Genomic DNA, 24257 nt, shown 5'->3' with positions numbered 1-24257 from the left:
AGGAGGTGAGCAGGAAGGTGAGAAGCTTTAATGATAATGCAGAGTTATTGGTCATGAATATGAGGGCAGATGGTGAAGAACTTAAGGAGGACCTTATGATATAGAGCAACCAGCCCATATAATGGCAAATGAAATTCAGTCTAGGCAGATGTAAGGCAATTAATACATTTAGGGAGAAGGAGCTCCAGCTTCATGTATAAAATGTGGTCTCTTTGCTCATCTCTGCTACTCAGGAGGGAAGCCTTGGTAGAGCTACTGTAGACATTTTCTTGAAAATATCAAATCACTGGTCAGTAACAGTCAAATAATAAATGTTAGGGATTACTAGGAAAGAAAAAGCAAACAAAATAGCCAATATGACTGTGCTGCTGTATAAATCCATCTTTCACCCACCTTGAATACTCTGTGCAGTTCCAGCCTCTCAAAAAGGATAGAGAAGAGCTGGAAAAGATTCAGACAACAGTAACAGGACCAGCAAAGGTGTAACCCAGTTTCTGTACAAGGAAAGTGCAGGAAAGTGGCATGTCTCAGGCTGAAAAAGAGATTAAATGGGTGATACCATCCACAGAAAGCTATGAAATCATTAATTACACACCCAGTGGGTAGGAATCAAGTGTTGATTGTTTCTCCAGGACAAGAACGAGGGACCAGCTAACAAAACTGGTAGGAGCCAAGTTCAAATTAACCAAAAGAAAGAAGATTGTCGTGCAGCAAGCAGTGGACCTGCCAAGGAGGTCCTTTCCAAAGTACGCTGTGATGGCAATGAGCTTACATGCTCTCCCAAATATTTGCAAGGGTCTATGCCACAGAAAAACCGCTGCAGGTTCAAGAAATATTTTCAGCTGAAAATAGCTGGAAGCTGGGGTAATATTAAGGGGGAAATGACTGATGCATTAGTTCTGTTCTTAATTTTTCCTGGGAGTCTGTTTGTGGCCACTGTTGGATGCAGAACAGATGTATGGGTTAAATGGTCTAAACCAGCACAGCTGTTCTTACCTGGAGCAAGAATAGATAAGACAGTACTCAAGTAGAGAGGGGGATCCCAAAGGGAGCAAAGGTGAGAGGGTACAGCAAAGCAGGAGGTGGAGTCAGGGATTTGTGTGAAACTGGCACTGTTAAACCACAGTCCAAAGGTGTAGATAAGGAGACACAAGAAAAGCTGCAGCTTTGACTCCATCAAAGCTCAGGCTGAGCCCAGACATGCCCCACTGTAATCAGGAGCAAAGCTTCCACTGACTCCAGCAGGTCAAGCCCTAGGGACAGAAATGCAAGCAGGCAACTGAGGAGTTTCAGGGTCAAAGAATACCGCCCAGATATAAGCAGTCACAACACAGGTGAGTGTGTACAGGCAGAATTTGCAGTTTATCTGTTTGTTATCTATCTGCCAGATCTGAATAGTTTCAGTCCTGATTAGATCCAAATAAATTTGGAATCTAAAGATATTCCTTTGCAGAGTCTGCGTGATCCTGAATAATAACTAGTCTATAGGTATTGCCCACAGCACAGTTATTTTTTCAGTGTTTTTCACAGGCACTTTGAAATAAGCAGTGTTGCCTCTACTTCACTCCAAATGTGATATAACCCAGTAGTTAGAAGTCACAGAGTTGTGGCTACAAGGCAAGGTGCAAAGCCCCCCAAAAGGCCAACAGTTTCAATTTTCCTTAAAGGTATGTGGGTTTAAGAAATATGGCCTCCAAGTGTTCCTTTTAAATGGAAGGAACGATTATTCTTTATTTACCCAAAGCACTGATTATTGCATTAATCAGAAAAATAAATCTGTTTCTTCCTAGAACTGAAGAATGCTTCACATTCCAGTGGACATTCCTAAATATTATGATCATCTCTCATACAGACAACAATGATTTTGGGTAATGACCTTGAAATTGGCCTTTCCTGTTCTGTGGTTTTGTTTTTCTATAGGGCTGATCTTTGTTTGGTTTACAGCTCCCACATGCAGTTCCTCAATACATGTCACATTATGGTCAGTGTTTTGAGAGAAGAGTCTTTTATCCTCTCAGCTGAAGTAGACTGCTTTTCTTGGAGTGCTGAAAACAAAATAATTTTAAGAAGTTGATCTGATTTACTGGGTTAAACTAGAAATGTGCCGAATTGCTCTGCGGACATGGCATAGCCGCCGACCTGCACTGAGGCTGGAAATCATTCCAGGCTGTGACGTGCCCTGCCTGTTCACGTCAGCTGTGCGCTGGGAAATGCACAAAGGAAGTGGCTTCCTGAAAAATGTCCTTCAGCTTAGGGCTCAAAAAGATTCCTGTAAAGTGTGCTGCTTGGGAGGAAACCAGCCTCTCAGACCCAAGGAAGAGTAATGTAAGTTCTCACACAATTCGTTGGGATTTCTCAGTTTTCTTCCAGTATATTTAGAACAGCATGCACAGATGGATACACAGCATCCTCGCTGAAGAGCTTCACAGACATCTGCCCCATTCAGTTCACCTGGCCCTGTTATTCAGCCTGATGCCACTAGCCCTCAGCAACTCAGGTTGTTTCTTCTTTTACTTATTGAGACCAAAATAAATAAATTAATATAATAATAATAAAAAACTTATTTGCGGTGATTTGGCTCTGACGCTGCAGTTTGACATCTCTGCATGTACCTTCATATCACATTTGCTCCCCTGAATTGTACTCAGATACCCACTTTGCAAAGCTGTGCATCTCCACATGGACAACACCTTGATCTCCACTATTCAAGGATGTGTTTTGGGAGCAGGTGGATCTCAGCGAGCTTTTCAGTATCCGTCCTCCTGTTTACCTTCCTTATTACATCTGCTTCTCTTTCGCATGTTCAGTGAGGAGGGCAAACTAGCATGTGAAGACACATGTTTGGAAGAAAAGCAGACTACCCCAATGCCTCACCATCACTGGGACATTGCCTAGCAGTACGTTCCCTAACAGAGCTTTTGTTAACAGGAAGGAGGAGTTCTTTCAAGCTATAGTCAGGTGGGCACTTTGAAAGGAGTCTTTGCCATCTGTGCCTTCAATCTATTTTTGTGTTGTCTTCATATCATGCCATCACAAGCCGACATGCAGCTGCACCATGAACTGGACTGAGGAACTGATCTGGCTGAAAACTCACACAGCTGAAAGGGGGAAAAAAAAAGTTATTTTCCAGCAAGCTCAGTTCTCTGATCTCATTTACCAATTTACCACATGGCAGCACAAGTGGCTATACAGGCAGCAGGGAGGTAACCTCAGCTGTGTTGACTGCTGCCAGCTCTTCCCCAAGCAGCACCCCAAGCCTTTGCCCCACGGACATGCTTCATAGCAGGAATCGGGTTTTCTCATTTCATTTCCACTACTCAGGCAATTCTGGCTTGTGTGCAGATGCCCAGTGTGTCATTTGAGGAGGTCTTGTTAGAAACCTCATGTGGGCAGGGTCTGACAGCACTCTCTCCTTGTAGGTGCAAAGACAGTAGGAGCAGCATTTCTCTGAGTGCTTCTTGCTTCACTTCTTGTTCTCATGTCCACTTGGGGAATTTAAATAAATATATTGACGAAGTCTTTCAATGGTTTTACCTCTTCACTCCCCATTTCTGTTAACCAGTAGATGGAAGCAGCATTCTCCCTTGCCTTGAGACCTCCAGGACCCAGATAAACTGTTTGACACTAAATTACTTCCCTTTTAGCACAAATTACTGTGTGGAAACAAGAAGCTGGTAACATGTGACCACCTTGCCACACACTTCAGCTCTGTCTGTTAATAGATGTGACCTTTGTGACTAATAGAGCACTGGGAGGTACTGGGAGGGTAAGTTACATCCCTCCCTCCAGCACAGTTGTCATCCTCATCATCTCATCACCCATCCAAGTGAGGAAGCTCAGTTTCAAAGCCTGGCAATTCCTGCAAGACACAAAAAACACTGAATCGGGTCCAGAAATCAGCCAAAGGATAAAAGACTGGTGCCAGGAGGTGACAGCAGAAGTCAGCCCCATGATGCACCATCCTCATGCCTGGAGCTTGGTAGCCCCACCACTGCCCTCACGGTGTGGTCATCCTCTGGCTGGGAAAGGTGTCCCACAGCCGTGTGACACAGGGCTGATGGCTGCAATCACGCCTTCCCAACCTCTGGCACAGTTGCTTCCCACCCTCTGCCCTCTGCCCACAGATAACAAGCTCAGGGCTCGGGCATGGACCAGACAGTCTTCTGCTTGCAGAGCATGTGTGGATGCGAAGGGGCCTTGCAACATTCAAGGTGGCAGCTCCCAGTGAAGAAAAAGCAGCATGAAACCTTGAAACCACACTGCAACTGGATCTGAGGTTGGGCAGTTTTCTTCCTGGCCTGGGTGATTCTGTAACAGACCTCGTTGTTTAACCCAGTGGAGCAGAAGGAGCCCCTTCCACTGCTCACACTCCTCAAACTGCTACCAACCCACCAAACTTTCTCACTCATCCTACACCAACACTGCAGCCTCCAGTCTCCCTTCCTGGGCCTCTTGGCCCTTCCCTAAATCCCCTTCTTTCCTGTCCTCCCCCAAGCCATGGTCTCCCTTCCTGGCCCCAGTCCTTGCCCCATGTCCTTCCTTCCCCTGTCCGAGGTCTTCTCCTTGCCCATCCCCTCTGCTCCCCAAGCCACCTCCCACATTCTCAGGGCAGCACAAAGGTCCTGAAAAGCCTTGAGACGGGATAGCCAAACTTGGCTCCATGCACATCCTTCTGTATGTGTTTGTGCACCCTTGTGCTGATGCACTGAGGACAGCTGTCTGGTTATGGCCCACCATTGATAGCATCTCTGCTTTCAGTGGCTGCAGGCCAGCACCAGGCCCAGGATTCCGTCACAGAACCCATTTAAAGCAATGGGCCAGCACTCCCTACAGACAGAAGAAACATTTAAAGTCTTATAAGTTTGGAAAAATCAGCAGACAATGTAAGCTTTTATTTTGAGTACCAAAGTGCATGGTCAGTCAGCATTGCATCCCCATCAGGGAAGTCTGCAGGGAATTACCAAGCTGCAAATGCCAAATCTAGGGCGTGGGCTGGGATCTGCAAGTGCAATAGGCAGAGGACACAGAAGCAAGGAAAAGGAAATACGGTGATAGAGCTGCACACTTAGTCCTGAGCTTCCAGATAGCGCTAATAACACAAGCCCGGGGACAGCGGGGGAAATCCCCATGGGGCTGGTGTGCCCGTGAATGCTTCCTGATGCGCCAGCACACCGCTGGCTGCACCATGCATGGGGATGAAATACGGCTTGGGATAATTTTGTCAACAGCAATAAAGTCCTGGTGGGGATGTACCCCACCAACCTCATGGCAAGATCTGCCCTGCAGTGAGTGGTCCTGTTTCTTTGTTAACCCATTCCCTTTTCATTTCATTTGTTTACAGTGAATCCGCTGCCTTTCATTTATTTGTGGTTGTTTTACTGTGAATTTCCTCATTCCTTACTCAGCTTTGCAAAACTGAAAGAACTTTGCAGAACTTGCAAACTTGCAAGAACTGTCATTTAACTAAATGGTGAAAAAAATGTGGAAAGCTATAGGTGAAAAACATACAAATTGCAATGCTGCCAGTCTCCAAAGTTAAAGAATCATTATTAAAAGTTTGCAAAAATAAAGATTTTGTCTCTGAAGGTCAGCTTTGAACTTCTTTCCCATGTGCATGAGAGAAGCATTAGTTTCCCAAAGGAATTGGCTTTCTCTCTGTGGCTGTGGCACCCCTTGGTTTCTCTGTTCATGTACTGCAGGCTCAGCTGAGCTCCTTGCCCTGCCCTACTTCTTCCTGATCCTATGCCATTGCTTGTGCTCTGCTAGCACAGCTTTAAAGCAAACCTGCTCAGATAGTTAATCTGGCTGAAAAATAATAGGGTTTTTTTAAATGAAAGACTTTTGCTGAGTTATTTCCCCAGGAGTCTAGTCCTCTCATCTGACTCACCACATACAGAACAGCTGCTCTAGCAAAAGGAGAAGATGCAGGAGAAACAAAGAAAGATGGAGAGGAGGTGGCAGTGGCCACACTGCTGCTTTTCTCAGCATTGCTGATGAAGGTGAAGCCACAGGATCATTCTTCTCCTTGCCAGTTGTCTGATAATGCAACACTTCCAGCTTCTCTCCAAAGCCCAGTTACTCAAATTAATTTATTTGTGCCCTTCCCCCTCCACACATACTCTCCTATCCTCCAGCAATTAATTATGAACCTCCATGACCTACATAAATGCTCTTCCCTCATTTGCCCAGTGGCACTGCCTGGATCCTGCTCCCTCCCCTGCACCCTGACAGCCTCGGGGACAGATGGACCCTTGCCTTGCTAGTCGGCCATGGGGGTGATGGCTGAGACTCCCCCCTGCTCCCACACGTGCCTGGAGGAGTGAGGTGGGCTGAGACACTCCAGCTTTGCAGGTGGAGAAGGTATAGGGGCTGCAAGTTGCTCTCTGCCCCCTCCCTCTCCATCTGTCCCACTTTGGGCAGCATCCCTGAACACATCCCCAGGGGAGAGAGAAGGGAGAGGGCAGCCACGGGTAGGAGATTTCCTCAGGCAGGGCTGCCTTTGCAGGAGCTGTGGCACTGGCTCTGGGATTAGTGCAGCAGGAGCTGTGCTGCACGAGAAGCATGACTGAGAACTTCATCTGCCACAATTCCTGAAGAAAATCCCAGTTCCCTTGAGGCCCATGGAAGTTGTGCTGTTGCCTTCAGCAAGGGGTCACTTCAGCCTGCCTTTGTTGTCTCTGCAAAACAAGCTTGTGCCACCACTTTGGGTGTATTAATACACATCATGGCATTAGACACAACTGGGCAAACTCTATCTGGAAACTAGATTTTTACTCTAAAATTAAGACTTCAGCTTCTTTTTTCTAAACAATCCTGCATATGACTTCTTGATTTACAAGTAAAAACTCCAGGGAATAGAAAGCCAGATTCTGAAAATTTTCCTGAACCACAAAACCACATGTGCCTCATGGAAGAAATGCCTTATGCTCCAGCACTGCAAAGACTTTGCTTGTCCTTCTGCTGCCATTGTGCACATTCTGAGTTGTGAGCACTGGGTGCCACGGCGTCCCTCCTGCAGCAGGAGCTGGGGAAGGCTGTGGGCTCAGGTTGAGAAATTGGGGACTCCGCGTGTTGGTTGCTACCTGGAAGGCTTAAGGGAAACACTATACTGCTCACCTAGCACAGGAGACAAACTAAACAATGAACAACGAGTGCCACTACTCTTAATGTCAAAGCGTTTCATCAGCTTCATCAGACTGTAGTCTCAGGAATGGAGAAAAAGCATAATGAAGTTCTCCTCATCCCAAAATAAATATAACCAGAGTTCAAAACAAACTTTGGAAAAAATTGTAATACTGTCTGCCAGGAATAAATTTGGAAAGTAAGCTATTAAAATATTTACTGTACGCAAAGGTCTTTGCCATCCATGAGCCTTCAGGATAATTTTTGAGATTATTATTTTGAACAGTAGAGATGCACAAAAATTTCTGGCTGGAATAGTCTCTTTTAGTTATCTTCAACAGACTGCATGGGAGTGTGATAAAACTAGATGTTGTCCTTGACGCTAAGCTCCATCTTGTACTGCCAGCAGTAATTCTCATTATTCGGACACACTAATGTGCTTTGCAGCACACTCAAGGCCGTGGATTAGCTGAGAGCTGCAGCAGGATTCTCTTGAAATGTTACATTATTTTACTATCAAAAGTCTTAAGAGTGAGGTTGTAGAAGGAGACTATGCTGACACTTTCACTAACACAAGTCCAAATAGCATTAATCAAGGAATATATCTGTAGGAAATATCCTTGTTATGAGGTGCAGTTTGTTTCTGTGAATCTGTTCTTGAAACATTTGTGTCAGGTTTCTTAAATACACAGCAATATATTTCAGAGTCTATATTGAATGGTCTTCAAAGGGATAGATTTGAGTGTGCTGTATTACACAAGGATGTGTGACCAGGGTGAGCTATGTAAAAGTTCCTGAAACAATGTTCCTGCAGGACAGATGCTCTACCAGACTCAAGGGTAGGGACTGACCCACACCACATTCCTTCTCCATATTCCCCGCTGTTGCTGCTGGACCACCACCCAGATTTTCACCCACTTCTATCTAAGGGTATAAGCAAACTCCCCTGTGATAGGCACAGCACACACATCAGGATAAGAGTCTAGCAGATTGCTCAGAATACCTGTGGGTGGCTATGATGTGAGAGGCGTGATGTTATCCAGGTTAGATGAACTGAGAGATAGGTATTTTCTGAATAACCATCCTAAAAGAAGTGACAAATGGGTTCTCTGCCAAGGGGCACTGGGGCAGGACACTGGGGTAGCACCACCCACCCTTCGCACTGTCTTCATGTCAGTCAAAAACCCAAGAGTAGCTGGAACAATGGTTTTGCCCTTAATAATAGTAGTAATTTAAAAACATAAAGAAATGGTGTCACAACTCTGATAACTGTGTAACTGGTATTTCTGGAGCTGGGTGGCAGGGGATGTATGGGGCTTGCACTGGGCTGCCCCAGGCACAACCCACACATGGAGGAGCTGGGTGATATGCAGCCATCTGCACACCTCCAGCCTTCCCTGGCAACACTAGAAGCAGTGATGCCCACAGCTTGTTTGGCATATTTTGAAGATCTTTGAGGCAGAAAGGGAAGTGCTGAGAGACAAACCCATGAGCACAGCTGGCATTTGAGGCAGCCAAACAGTGTTTTCATCTTGCCATTCATGTCAAGGAACAACCCATAGGAGGGTACAGAGTTGTCTCACACTTGCCTGTCTGCTGTCTGTGCATGTATGCTTTTGCCAGTTCTCCAGATTTTATCACGGTTCCACAATGTTTGCTCTTAAATCCCAGTTTGCAGAGTCAGGTGAGTATAAACTTCATGTAAAGTTCCCCATACAGTTGCAATGGTATAACAACTCACCATTTGAACAGCTCTAAATTGTTAATAATATCTTGAAAGATATTCTCAGTGCTCATCAGTCATGATAGATAATTACAGATTTGAAGAGATTTGCAATTTGTTTATAAATATGACTTCAAAAACTTTCTGCTGAGACGTCTTCAACAAACCACTCAGCTTCACAGGTAATTAAGAAATCACACTTTTACATGCATCTAAAAGTGGCAAGAAATCACAGGAGTACCTCCACTTTCATTTTAAATGTTGAATTTCAGAATCTTCTGGCAGGGAAGAAAACCTGAACCCTGAAGGCTCAGGAAACAGAAAGAGCACAAACGCTGTCACACTGGCTCTGGTTTATCTCATTCTTTTGAAAACCACGCCATGAGTTTGCTGTTTAATGTATTTTTGACTGAGTAGCTTCAAGGGCTAGTTTGCCAATCCTAACTCTGCCCCAGTGGTCTAACTTAAAATTTATAGCCCAATAGTAGCTGATTTAAGTCTTGGATATTGTAGAGAAACAGTGAGTCTATTGCTAATCACATTTGATCAGAGAATGTAATAAAGTGTGCATGGAGGACACTTCGTTTATGCCTTTCCTCTTTTTAAATAGAATGGGCTCTCTTTGATAGGCACACAGGGTGTTTCAGTGTACACATGGTATGGAAGATCTCCAAACCCAGCAGCACGTCCCTGGGCCAGCACTGACCCCTCCCCATGTGTCCAGGGCAGATAAATTAGCCTGTGGGCCCAGCTAACTGCTCGAGGGCTCCCCTGCCCAGGCAGCTCAGCTGCCTCTGGCCCTCCAGGTGCTCACATCACCCCAGAGAGCCTCCTACATTTGTGCAGTATCAGGGATTCATTTGATGTTCTTCAGGCAATGAATGATGGTGCTTCTCACATCAAAATCCACATTTCTCTCCTTGGATCAAATTCCTTCCTACATTCTTTCCTTCCAGCTCTGATTTTCAAGGTTAGCCTCCCATAGCAATGCATGCCCCACCTTCCCACACATACAAAACTGCAAATCCCACAATCACTTATGCGACAGCTCCACTACAAAACCATGCAGATAAGATTGCAACCAGCAGCCTCGCAATAAGCACAGCTTATTAGAGATCCCCCAAGACAGCCATCCCCCTCGTATCAAAGAAGTCTGCAGAAGGAGCCTCACTCTGCTGGTGTTCAGCTGGAGTGCTCTCCACACAGAAATTTGATTCAGATCCATGAATACACAAACTGTGTCCACCTGATTTAGAAAGCTGGGAACAGGCCTTCTATGTCTGCTGGAGCTGGAAACAGAGACAAACGCAGAGCTGCACTATGCAGTTTCCATTTCCATCAGTGATTCTTTCTCTCTTGCACACGCATATGCTTTTATCCCAGCTCATCTCTCTTCTTCTTTGATTCAAGCAACTTGACTATTCAGCCCTGTGGATCTGGTCCCTGATTTAGGCTAATGTGAAGTTCAGGTGTACATGAATTCGGGAATCTATTTCAGGTTCATATCTGGTTAGAAACACTCCTGATATGAACAGATAGTAAAAAAGATCTCAGTTTCTCTGATCTCCCTATTTGAAGATGTAATTATTCTGCAGGCAGATGATCTTTTCCAGCTATTACAGGTCAAACATTGAAAAGTCCTCCAGAGACCACCTCACATGACATGGAATTCCCTTATGAGAGCAGATGGTTAAAAGCCCCAGCAAATGGTGCAGGGTGAGCAATCAAAATTTCCACTTGGACCCCACCTACCGGCAGCACCCTTCCCGCAGTGGGCATGGCTATGCCTTGGCACAACCTACATCCCACAGACAGCAAACAAAGCTGCAACCAGCTTGAACACATGGGAGAAAGCCAGATGTTGTTCTATAAGGGCAAAGTTATGGCTTAACACATGTAACAGAGGGCATCCCAGGGGATGCTGGGTGTTGACCTCCTCCTTTGCTTCATATTTTTGCTCCACTTGGTTGATAAGGATCATACGCTCTCAATTAAGCAATTTGCATTTTGGGTTTGGTTTTTTTTTTAGCTTTAGGGTCAAAGTCTAGGACACCAGAACAAGAAACAACTCAAAGGTTTAGGTAGAATTTGCATCTATATCTAACAGAGTAATCTAGCACTCAACAGCTCAGGGGCCATCCAGCCCTGAAGGCACCATAAATTCACCAGGTACTTCCTGCGTAATTTTCTTACCTGCCAGCACCACTGTGTTCAGCAGAGAGTGCCACAGCCCAGAACTATGGGGTGTCCACCCAGACATCGGGGTCTGCAAGGTCAAACGCTGAAGTATGCCTGGCACAGTGGAGCCTGGGCTATTGGTATGAGTCCTGTGAGAAACTCCATGGTTAAAGGCCACCCAATAGGGCATGCGCACAGAGAGAGCAAATGTGCTTTTTCTACTACTTCCAAACACTGGAGTATTTACTTCATCACTTTAATAATACTCTGGTAACACCATTTCTAGCCTGTGTTTTTTTCTTGAGTTTTAAAAGGAAAAACACACCCTGAAGTCCCATGAATATCACCATGTAGTTGGTACCAGGTTGGCAGGGACAGCATCTGTCTGCAGTGCTCGCTGTTCATGTGGGCCATGCTGAAACCTTTACAGCTTACGTGCCTGTGTCAGGTTTTATTCTCATTTGGTATCCCAGTGTTATGAATACTTTGATTTATTTTCCCCAACCATTCACTTCAGACTTGGTCCCTTCTAGTGCTCTCCTCTGCTCTGTCCCTTCCACACCACCCACTTCTTTTCTCATCTTTCTTCTCATCTAGGCAACTCTGTGTGTCTAAAACAAATTTCCAAACATCTAGGGTTTTGCATGGATGGGCTGTTTAAAAATAGATATTCATTTTATTGTTTTGATTAAATCCTGTCTATTGATATAAGGTAAACAAAGTGATATTTACCCAACTGCAGTTGGGTTATACTGGATTTGCTCCAGCTAAACCCGTGTCATCGTTTGCTCATTTACCCTTAATTTTGCAAGGTAACATTATCACAGGGAACAACCAAAGCCAGATGTGGCATTGCAAAGCTATTACCTCCCAGCTCTGAACTCAGAGACTTTGTATTTGACATCTGTCCACACTCACAAGCTACATACAAATGCAATTTTCTCCACTTCCCACACCAGTTCATCTTCTAAAATTATTTAATAACACCCAAGTGTGCACAATTATAAAGCAAGTTCAATGTGCTTGGTATTGAGTCTACTTTATATGAGAACATATGAACCAAAGTCAGTGTGTTTCCTCACAAGAAAATTTCGCTGATTTAATGCAATCAGTTTAGCAACCCAGCTTGTGAAATGGGTTGCACTTCTTTACAGTTGTCCTCAGACTGGAGAGTAACAAACGTGAGGCTTCAGGAAGGAGCAGCTACTGGTCAAACCCACCCTTGCAAATACAAGCAGGCCCCGGCTGTGACTCCACTCTCCAGCCTGGATGGTAGCTCCTCGGGGGTTTCATCCTCGAGTACCCTCATGGAAAGGTGGCTTGTGTGCATGTTGAGCAATGACTCAGCTGAAGCCTCCTGAAACCCATGGTGGTGAAGCAACACATAGCTGGGTAAATCAGCCTTCCTCTGGCGGTTCCTCCAGCAGCCCCCAGGACCTTCATGGGAGGCTTCTTTGGCTTACGTGTTGCTGTTGTGTCCTGCTGCCAAAGGATACAGCAGAGCAAACTGCCGTGCTTGAAGAAGTCTGGTCCTCTGCTGGGGCAAGGAATGATTTCAGAGCCCTGACTATGGTGCCATACACCCAGATGTGTGTCTTGCTCCTGTTGGTCTTGATGCTCCTCAGAACTTGAAAGCAGGAGGAAAATCCAGCCTCTGGAAGCACATTCCTGCTTCCTATCAAAGCTGCTTCTTATGTTCACCACCCATCTGCATGTTAATGTTTCAGCTGGTTTTGCTTGTTCTTCCCTGTGAAATTTCACCACTTTGTTTAATTGCAAAAGTCAACCACTATATTCAAGAGATGAATTACCCTATTGCTGCAAGAAAGTTTGACATTTAGTAGCTTAGAAGATATTTATGGCCGAAGCAGTTCTTTTGAAATGCAACATTCATTTGTAGAAATTCCCCATTGGGGAAAGAAAAATCAATGACACATAGAAGGTGCTAAAGCCCTAAAAAAAATGGGATCTTAACTGTTCCTTAAAATGGTGAAATGTACACAAACGATAAAAAACGGTTCAGAAAGTTAACCAGTTTAGTCCTGGAGCAATGCAAGCATTTTAAGACAGATTTACAGTGCACTGAAAATCTGATTATGTAAACTATCATAAATGAATTCAGTGTGTTAGAAGCCAACACTAAATCTTCAGCTGTTTACTGGAAAAAAAGAAAAAAAGGGAATAGGGGACTATACATTAAAATGAAGATTGATTTTGGAAAGCCTAGCGTAAATGAAATATGCTGACATAATGGGTAAGCAGAAAGAAAGAAACCATAAAATTAACAATTGTCAGCTCTTGCTCCAGGATTATGACTATAAACTAGAGAATGACATTAATGGTAAAGCTAGTCCTTGAGATGAACTGCAAAAGTTTTGACAGACCTTGTCAAAACTTTCCAGGTTCCTGGTTCAAAATCCATGCTGCAATTATGCCTGGCCATTAAAACTAACGGAGGCAATCCTGAAAAATCCCATGACCAAGCCTCTGCCTTTTCTGTCAAGATGGAGCCCTGCAGGGCATAATTTCAGGGGCCAGCAAGATTTGGGGGCCAGTAAGGATTTGGGGGCCTCCTGCACCGCACTGCTCTCACCAAACACCTCATTTTTTCTCATGCACAGCCTCAGCGAGCCAAAATATTTTGTGAGTCTTATCGCATTGTACAATGTTATTTTGATGCTCTTGGAAAGTGTTTTGCTAGCAGGCAGAAGCGGGAGTGGGGAGGAGGGCATCTCAGGCCTGGTCACCGGCCAGAGCTGGGAGTTTTTGTTTCTATCAGGAGGAAAACTCCCGTTTATGGCTATCCTATTTTCTGGGACTGTGTCAGACACTGAGGAAGACATGTAAAAAGGTTTTATTTCAGAGCATGAAGGTGGATAACAAATAAAAGAAGATTGGGTTATGGACCATCTTGTTCTGGATGGGGCTTTTGATGGTTTAGGAGGAAGGAAGCCTACATAAAACATGTTTCTAAAATGGCACTCAAAAAAATTCATCACAAATAACTAAGATGTAAGAGTAGTTATGCACAACACCTTTCTGATGCCCTCTTGGTCAAAACCAGCATGGCCATAAATTGGTGTGGGATGGCGCATTTTGGAAGCGGCGTCACTGAGTGTGAATCTGGCTGTTCTGCTCAGCACGGCAGCGTCCATCAGGGCTCGCCGCACTCAGGGTGGTCCCTTGCAGAAATTCCATCAGGTGAGGTTTTTTGGGTTTCCTCAGTGAATATACCTATCATTTGGTTTGGTCCAACACTTCACAGCAAAGTTAAAGTGAACTCTGTAGGACTCTTATTTTCTCTTTTTTACCTACCTATCTAGGCTGCACTTTTAAAAACTGCATTTAAATTGCCTTAATCCTTTAAATCTATTTTCATTAAAATTCATTATAATCCTGAAAGGGCTTATATGTGATTCAATAAAAATTTGTTGTTAAAATGTATTTTTTTGTTGCTGCTAGGTCCTTCCTTTTCTATCTCTTCCTCCCCAGAAGGAGTTTTTAGCAAAAATGTTTAACATCACAGTTTTACTTAAAAAGTAGCCAATGGCATTAGAGTTGAGAATAGATATGATCCTTTTTACTGGATGTATAAATCAAAATAAATGAATTTAAAAGCCTCTGGGAAGCCACCCAAAGGAGCATTTCAAATACTGGAAAAAAACACCATATTATATACTGTGTCTTGTGAAACTAGGTATGCAAACCCATAGGTTAGCAAATAAATAATTATTTTTTTAGAAGATGGCATCAGCACTGGTGGGCACCCAGCTCAACACAGGGACTCCCACGTGTGCTGCCTGTGGTGCTGGGCTGATGTGCCAAAGTGGAAAACAGAGCAAAGCAGAAAGTCAAATCAGTCGCCAGTCAGCTCACAGGACAGTTTCTAAGGGTCCTGCCACCACCCTGTGCTATCTCCTGCCACCACAGGGGACAGCAGCTCCTGCCACCTGAAGAATGGGTGTCCTATGTCCCCAGGGAATGCCAGGCATTTGTGTCCTTGACATGCCTATCTTTTTCCCCTTTCACACAATAACGGGAATAGCCTCAGCACTGGAGGACTAGCACAGCAGTATCAGTCCAACACCTCCACAGAGCCTTTCCACGGTGACTCGAGGCTGAAAAGAGCCCAGCTTATTCTTACCCAAGTATACATTTTTATTTTATATTACTTTAGACTAGAAGCCTGGGTTGATTCAGAGGAGGAGGGGAGGGAAAGGCTGTCAAGGCCTTTTATCTCTACAGAAGTATCACAGGCATGAAAGAATCACATTTTGTTCTGTATTTTTCATTCAATACCCCCCTATACTGATGAGATCTGCCCAAATACTGTCTATGCAGCAAAAAAATAAAAAGGAAAAGCAGTAAGTCAGGTAGAGAAGGGTGGGAGACTACATCTGTATGACTGAGCAGCTTATTTCATCAGATCTCTAAATGCATGTGCACTTGTTTCTGACTCACCTGGGTCAGGGTTCATCACCCGTCACCGCAGGTTATCTGCAGCACAGCCATCGATTCTGAAGCGTGTCATGCAGGCTGTCTCCGGAGTCAGCAGGGGAACAGGCACTTTTGTAACGTGACTCACCTCATGTTAATGCTGATATTTAACTTAGTCAAGGTGAATTGGGCCCTATTTCCATCCATTGACTAAAAGGGTGCATAGAGCAACCTGCTCTGACACAGGCAGCTGCGCTATTGGCATCCGCAGTGAGGTGGGATCCTGTAACTGAGTCATTTAATCTGCCTTAAAACATGATCATGGGATTGGTTTCCTTAGATCTTCCTATTCACACAGAGCAAAATTCAAAGAGGAAAGAAACAAGAAGGAATTGTTTCCTTGCTGGTGTGACTTGGTACCCCTGAGATGAGTCACTCCCATCTTTCTCCAATAGCTGGGACACGGGTCGATGGATAACTCACTTCACTGTCAGCACACAGACACATCCATTAGCCACGGTGACAAAGTCATGAAACCTCTGTTTCTATTGTGGGTGTATCATTATAGTAAGAGAAAAATCTGAGTCACGGATGTAATTCAACCTCCCTTCAGGTATGTGACACGTAAGGTGTTCATCAGTCAAAGGAATGGAAAATACTGATAGTATCACTGTTCAGTATTGGTGAATCAGACAATGAAGTTTCTTGGATGTGGCATATATAGAGAATATGTGGTTTGAAAAGTGTATGGGGCAGCATATTAGTGCTTGATCTTTCACAGTCCTTTTTGCAGAAAGATAAAGGTGTCTGTTATCACATCCCTACTACTTTCAAGTGGGTTCTTCCAGACAGTCTCTAGCATTGCAGATTTTCTTCCTCTAAACAGATATCAAAATACCTCAGGGTATGAAAGTACACATTTAAGATACACACACAGCCTTTCCTAACCAGGTACCATGTAATTATTTAGTGTGTAAGGGGAGTGCAATTCTACTAGAGGAACATCAATGTCTGCAAAAATCCAGTTCAGAATTAAATTTCTACCTAAATATGCTTTAAGAAGGGTATTTAATTTTCTTTCTTATTCTAGTGCAATTAGTGGAAAGATGCAGGGTTGTTTAAATACCTTATCTAAACATTTCTGTCTCCTTATAAATCATTGTGATTTGGGTAAAACCCTTTTGATGCTTTGAGTAACATCTGACATTCACCAGTCAAGAAGAAGGAGCAGTTACATGACCCTTTATTTGGGAAAGGCTCATTGGAAAAGGCTACGGCTGACATGTGGACCTGGCATCAGTGCCAGGCAGGAGCTGCACCATCGAGCCACCACATTTCCTAGGAAAACAGCTGCAATGAAGACCTCCCTGGCACTGGGGCTGGCAACATCATCCACATCCTTGGGAAATGCTGGAAAACACCAGTAAACAGGAGCAGGAAAAAACACAACCAGAGGCAGCGCTGGAAAAAGACATAGAAAGAAATAAGCTTGTATCAATGTAACTTATTCTTGGCCAAACCCTGTGAGCTGCTGCTTCACACCTGAGTTTCTTCTCCTTACCACAGTCCAACAGTTAGCATTTTAGTCAGCCTTTTAATGACTTTGATCTGACCTGTACCAGATCTTCCTTCCCTTTCTTTTAACACTTACCTCTTTTCCAGTCTTCTGCAGCTTCACAAATCCTCCAAGATACTGTCAGCTCCTTGCTGAAGCCCAAGCGGAGCTGAGAAGCTCTGGGTGATGAATACGGGAGCCATGTAGGTCTGTAGAAACACAATGCAGAGATGGTCCAAGGTCATTTTACAGACTTAGCTCCAATCCAGTTGGATGTATTTTGGACTCATGTTGGACAGGGCTTTTTAGCTAGACATAACAGTGGGCTTGACATGACCCATACTGCTTTCCTCACACTGCACCTAAGTCAGTGATTCTCCTGGAGCTTGACACAGATGTACACAGTTAGCTCATGTCCAGCTGGGCTTTCTGAAAGAAGGCCATACCTTTGTCCTGAATAGAAGTTGTTGGACTATTTCCAGACCAAATCTGACCCTGGAATCTGCAACGTTTTATTAATGGGTTGCTCATGCTAATGAGCCATGTCAGACCCTAGCTATCTCTGCATCTGTGGCACAGATAATCTCCAAACTGGATAATTCAACCACAGATGCCTGAGAGCAAGTTTTAGTTGCAAACACTTCTCTGATTGATTCGGTCATATCCCTAAGTACTCAAGGGTGATTTTCATTAGGCCCAGCCAAGCTGAAAACATCTAATTGAAGGAATTCTCCCTAATCTGTTCCTTCTCTTCTAGTCTGCGTTCTTCCCTTTTTGACACTGCTGTTAATTGCATTGAACATCTGATAGCAATTAATCTTTTTAGTGAAGGTGGACACAGGAAAAGAAGTATTAAGTAACTTGAGTAATCACAGAAGTCCTGCTGGAATGAGGACTCATTCTCAAAGGGATGGTTGCATTGGTCAGATCTACCAGTCTTTGTAAAAGTAAGCTGATATTTGCTGTGAAAATGCATCCTTCCTTCTTAGTGATTACTTCTCGGAAAGAGGAAGCCTAAGCACCCCTTTGCCAAAGCAGTAGAGGAGCATGGGACTGTCTGCACAAACCATCACTGAAGTCTGAAAAGGAAGAAGCACACATAGAAAACAAGCAATGGATAGCCATGAAATCCTGAGCTCACTATCTCCTCAGATTATGCTTTCACCCACAGGTGGAGCAGAAAGCAAAAAGCAGCAGGCGTTAGAAAGAAAAAGCAGCTATAAACTCAATGCAAACTCAGTTTTTGGTACCTTCTCTGCCTCCCACTCTCATCTCCTGTGTGCTGTCTGCTGGTCTTCAGCCCATTCAGCTGTGACAGCACAACTGTTTGCAGGACTGGATTAGAGACCTGATCCAATTAAAAAAAAAAAAATAATCATGTCAAGAAATGTCAGTTCCATGATGGGAACGAATGATTGTGAGAATAATTGAAACCATCATTGCCACTGAACATGTTGCGTTAGGAAACCACAGCCCCGGCTCCATGGCCAGCCTGGCCGGGCTGTGCTGCATTGTTCTGATTTACAAATGAATCTGCTGTTAGAAGCTGGAAGTCCTCTTTCCTGGGATTTTGTTTTATTTATTTTGTTTGAAATAGCTAAATACTGATGCCTTCCAGTCACAACAAATATTGTGGCTGTCTTATTCAGTGCCCATGATTGTCATCTTTTGTCATGAAAATGAAATTCAAAGACAGAAAATGCTGTTAAAAATGTCTAAGAGGTGAAAGTATGTATTAGCAGTTGCAGAGTGCAAAACATTAAGGAAGGTTCCAATTACAGCAAAACGAAGCCTTACAAACCCACCAAAGTCACAAGAAAAGCTATACTTAAATAAATAGATAAATAGCTTCTCTTTGGCAAAACTATGCACATCTGCACTCCAGAGGAGGTGTGTGCCCACCCACAGCATGAGGGCTGAACCTACTGCCAGCGAGGCTTGCAGGGCAAAGTACACGTCTCATGTGTTCTCGTGCTCCCAACCAGAAGTGTAAAAGGGTGCAGTTGCTCCTGTTCTTTCTGAGACTTTTCTTCTTGTCTGTAGCAGAAGTTGAAATTTTCAGGCTACACCAACACCACTATGTTTAACAGCACCAGGAACATGTCTCAGCGCTCCCCATCCTTTACATCACAAAATTTTTAGCACAGGTCTTGGCACATTCTGACCTGTGCCAAGTAGCTCTCTCCCGCATTTTCTGGGGAGGATTCAGGAGCACCATGGGCCAAGAACTGCTCCCAGCACCAGTTTCCATATGGCCACCTTCTTTTGGAGAGTAGGACAGTTTAATGCTACAGAAGCAGGCTGCTCCTTGCCAGCTGGCTTCAGTGCCAGGGAATGGCCCCAGGCATGTTTTATTTTCTAGTATAGACACAGCTTCAGTTTCTTTGTGCTGTGGTTCCTCTCTCATTCACTTGTGCTTTAAAACCTTTTGGTAACAGTTTGCTTGAGAGCTGACAGGTATTTTAGATGTGCAATTTATGGACTAAGCAGAATCCATTGTTTTATTTTCCTAGGATGAGTCCACTGTTAATATTCAAGTGACTTGAGGCTTTACAGCTACCTCCTGCAGAGCTGGGATAACTGCTAGCAACCAAGCTGAATCTTTAGATTAGGCAAGAGGCAAATCCTCCATTTGCAAATGCTTCTCTTTATCTTGTACTAAAGGTCCAGATATTTACCTGAGCTGGCACTTAGTGGAAGAAACCGAGCATTTCCTGGCAACTCAAAGCACAGTGACAAGTCATGATCTTAATTTGCTAACCCTGTTCTGGTTTAGGGAGTTGCCCTAATGAAACTGTTGTCTGACGAGGAGAAGCAGGAGTCAGCCCCTAATGTCCTATAATTTCTGTGCTGATGGACTCTGCCTACATTTTGCCCTCAATTCCCCAACAGGAATGCTGCACAGCGTACTCAAACCAGCTGCATGTTGGAGAGCCAGGCAAATACTAAAGCCCAATTTAACATGCAGCTCATGTGCCTTTAAATAGGAGTGAGAGCCGAGCCAAGCTATCCACTGCAGCAATTTCTGGACATATGTGCGGATCCCCCCTCCCCTCCTGAGCCCTCCCAGCCCGGAGCTGCGAGCGCAGACAAGCCGTGCGGAGGGGCTGTGGATTGGTGCGGCCGCCTGTCATCTCACAGTCACCCCACCGACGTCTCCGCCGCGCTGTTGACTTGATCCCGTTTGTAGCCAATATAATTATAACGTGGAGAATCAACAACTGTTAACAATTTAGGTTAAATGTAATTTAATGCCCTGAGATTACCGCACTTAGATGAGATTTTTGCTTCATGTGAACCATGCAGAGAATGTGAAGAGCCTGCATACTTCTGCTAAAGTAGTCCTGGACAAAGGAAAGATTGACACTGGTTTCCTCAGACTCTATTAAACGCTTCAGCAACTTTGGCATGAGTTTCTAATCTGTCATTGCTCTTGAAATTCCACATGCGAGAACAGGATCTGTCTGAGAGTAGAGGTTCAAAATCCCTTCCTCTGAGGGGGTGGGGGTGTCCATGTATCTTAAAGAAGGAGAGCTCAAAATCCCTGATTGTCTCTAAGGGTTTGCTTGGTGTCTTGAAGAGGCTGTGCCTAATATTTCACTCGCAGTGCCATTATATGCATAAATTGCGGAAGCGAGCATGAAATGTTGCTGTTATAAGGTCTAAGAAGTAGTCACACAAGTCTAGAAACTCCAAAAGTTCATCACAGGGTACTTTTGTGCTACTGGGATGGCTGCCAAGCAGGGCATGCAGATTGCTGTTGCTGAGAATTGGATGACAAAAAAATGAACGGGACTGCTCAACACAGCAGAAACTCCCCCAGAGCACCCGGAGAGGTCAGTCAGCATGGCTGCTGCCCTTGGTCTTACTGATTTTTGTAGCTGTTCAAGGGTGTAGTGGTAGGCACACACTGTTTGTAGAGCACTTTGCTCTTGGGTGGTATGGGGTAACTCTTTTCCAGAAGCCTATTACAAGGGCACTGCTCTCCACCATGTTCTCCAAGAGGCTTTCAAGCCAAATTGGACTTGCTGTAGTTGTGATCGGTATGGTAATTTTCTTGATGGTGTCCTCACAAGAATCTCAATCCTTATGTGGAGGTTTTCCACAAAGAGCAGATGCCAGTCCAACCAGCATCTGTGGCTGACAATGACAAAAATGGTTCTGGATATAAGTAAAAAAGTCATGAACTAATCACACAAAGAAGAAAGCCATCTTTATCCTATGACATGAGGCAAAGATCAGCTACATAGAGTGTTTTCTAGGCTACTCAAGCTTTTCCAATTGTTTGGCACTGTTAGTCTTTCAAAAGTGTCCATAGAAACAATTCTCCTCCAGTGTTATCAAGTTTCATAGCCCATATAGTTTAATACATATAAAATTGCATAAACTATATTGCTTGAGCATAGTCCCTGAGTTCATACTTCATATGTAAAACAGATCAGTACTTCTGATGATATCTTGCAGAAGCAAGAAAATAATTAATGATCTCTGACCAAGAGTCTTCCATGCAGCTCTCTGAAAGCACAAGAACATCAGTATTTTTCACATTTCAAGTAATTCACGTTAAAAGCAAGATTAGTCCCTTCACTCTGAACTGCAGGATTTGTAGTGTAGTGACAAATTTAATGATAAGGTCACATAGGCTATTGAAATTATTGCTTTTCTGATTAGAAGTGATCACCCAAAGTCAGTGGCTCAGTCATGTACTAGGAAGCATCATGGGATGGTTGCCAACTTCTTCCCCTTCAAATGAGTTTTCCATCTGGAAGAACTTGGAATCCCTTTCCAATCACGTAGACTAGACCTGAAGACCCATTAGAAGCACATTCACTGATGCGGCTGAGAATGCATTGGGACTTTCCAGAGGAAGGAAAGAGCAGTGAATCACTATAGGCACAAACAAAATAAAAAATAAAATAAAAAATAAAATAAATAAAATAAAATAAAATAAAATAAAATAAAATAAAATAAAATAAAATATTTTAAAAAAAAAGAACACCAACCAAAAAAAAAACCCACCATGCACAAATAAACCTACAACAGGGAAAGAAGACTGAAGACTGAACACAGAGATTATCTGAAGTGAACTGAAAGCTTCCAACAGCAAACTATAGATCTATAAAGGCTTTTGACCAGAAAAATTAGTGCACTTCCACTCAAAGCAAGTGATATGAAGAATGAAACTACAGCAGAAAACAGGTCTAAAATTCACCTAAAAGGAATGGAGGAAGCGCACCATGACAGGATTGCCTAAAAAAAAGTAATTGAAACAACTGGAAGTAAGTACTGCTCCTGTCCAAAAAGGAGCTTTGTACAATTATTCTGAAGAGGAGTCATGGTGCCTCTTAGCAGAGGTAGCGGGTTTCTTTCCTGTTTCTTCATCCATTGACCAAACCTTCACACTACATAATAATAATGAACAAAGAAATTAATGGAACTAGTACTCTTACACTTCAGTGATTGTAAGAAAGCATTTGACAATGATGCTGCTGTAGCAAGACACTTAAAACTTACAGATTTCATCATAAAATCATTCACATTTTCCAAAATCTTTCACAGTACATTTGTAATTAAACGATTACTTTGATGACACTCTTGACCTAGGTGAAGGTACATCATCTCCCTTCGATGTCTTGTAGTGCTATTGTAACACATACCTGGCACAGAGACTGGAGTCCCAGGGGTGTTTGGCAGCCTCAGTTTGCTGGGAATATCTATTCATCAGCAGATGAGATACAATAAAAGACAAACAGCTTAGTCAGAACTGCAAAACAAGAAGGTCTTACAATCAACAGGTCAAAAAACATAGGCTATGAAAATAAATATGACCTTACGTGGCACTGCTGTTCTAGAAGGAGTAACTGAAAGCATTGTTGTCACATTTATTTACCCAGGTAGTATGTGTCACAGTCCCTGTGACTCTGTCTGTGGTGCAGGACTCAGATAGGCAACTGTTGGTAAGAATAGAGTCCAGCACAAATTGTGTCTTCACAAAACTGTGGATCATGGAGCGGCAATAGGTTTATCAAGCACTGTTTAAAAAACTTTCAGTTGGGAATCTGTATCAGATATTCATAATAAAATTATGAGATAAAGAACAATGGCAATGGAGGTGTATACAATTACCAGCAGCTGACCAAAAGCAGAGATAAGAAGGTAGGATACATTGGCCATATCCTGACAATACTGAACAACAGACTCGGTGACCCAAGGGCCAGAAGAGATGTTGACTTGAGGAATGACTTTGCAGGATGTGAAGGACTGAAGAAGTGACCTCACAGATTAGCAGATGCATCAAATTAAAAGTATTACTCTACAATAGGATTAGTTAGGAGCAAATGGCCTCTGCCTTATGTCTGGAACATGTGAGGGGTGGATTGCTTTAGAGCATTCTCAAATGCTGAAGTTTTCTTTGTATAGTCTTCCCACATTAAGACAATGTCTATATTTATGCTGTCTACTGCAGGCAGCATGGAGTTTGTTCTTACAACCAGTTTTCCCTGCTTTACACATTACAAGCCTGTAAACCTGCCATTGGTTGCTTTGGACATCTCACTTCCAGCATAACCATGTGCTTACTAGAAAAGTTTTTCAGGTACAATTATTTCAACCTGTTTTTTGCTTTCCATTGAATGTGCCAAGAAAAGAATGTTCATCATACAGGAATACAGTCATAGGGTAGTAACAGCTACACCAAAAAGTTTTGCAAGTTCCAGCATGGCTGTTTACATGTCTGTTCTCAAAAATAAATACCTGCTAAAGGTGTGTACATACTGAGGCATTCATCCCTTCACTTCCTAAGACAAATTATTATAGTATATGATTTTCTATAGCTACATTGAAGATCATACACAATTATTGGAGAACAGATAACACAAATGTCTTTCACAACTAAAGGAACGTACTCAATAAATATGTATGTAAAGTTAAGATAAAAGGAAGGATAAAGGAACAGATGGTGGCAGTAAGATAGAAGAGAATTTTTGCTCTTGCTATGTCTTGAATCCAAAAGTACAGCCTTCCCTGAAGGTTCTTAACAACAGCATAGAAAAAAAGTGTTATCTCAGGCAAAGAACAAAGACAACTTAATTGCTTTAATACAGAGGTTTGGACCAGTTTATTTTTTTTAAATCCCTCCCACAAAACTCAGAATGTTTTGGGATACTTTTTCTGCCCAGTTCTGGCCTTGAGGAGCTGATGTCCCTAACAGGGCAGAGAGCAAGAGCAGGCTGTAGACACCTC

At 43.5% G+C, this 24257-nt stretch overlaps 1 long non-coding RNA gene across 1 annotated transcript; it reads right to left on the bottom strand.

Moving 5' to 3' along the window:
• Positions 1-16699: 16699 nt before the first annotated feature.
• Positions 16700-23036, bottom strand: LOC110362961 (uncharacterized). The gene is made up of 4 exons (XR_010471155.1): positions 22673-23036; positions 18266-18363; positions 17112-17224; positions 16700-16921 (listed from the first exon to the last, which is right to left on the bottom strand). It is a non-coding gene; the product is annotated as an uncharacterized LOC110362961 (long non-coding RNA).
• Between the last annotated feature and the right edge of the window lie 1221 nt (positions 23037-24257).

Source organism: Columba livia, chromosome 1, assembly GCF_036013475.1.
Source record: "Columba livia isolate bColLiv1 breed racing homer chromosome 1, bColLiv1.pat.W.v2, whole genome shotgun sequence".
Lineage (NCBI taxonomy): Eukaryota > Metazoa > Chordata > Aves > Columbiformes > Columbidae > Columba > Columba livia.
Note: the sequence above shows the minus strand (reverse complement) of the source record. Positions and strands in the feature narration are given on the sequence as shown.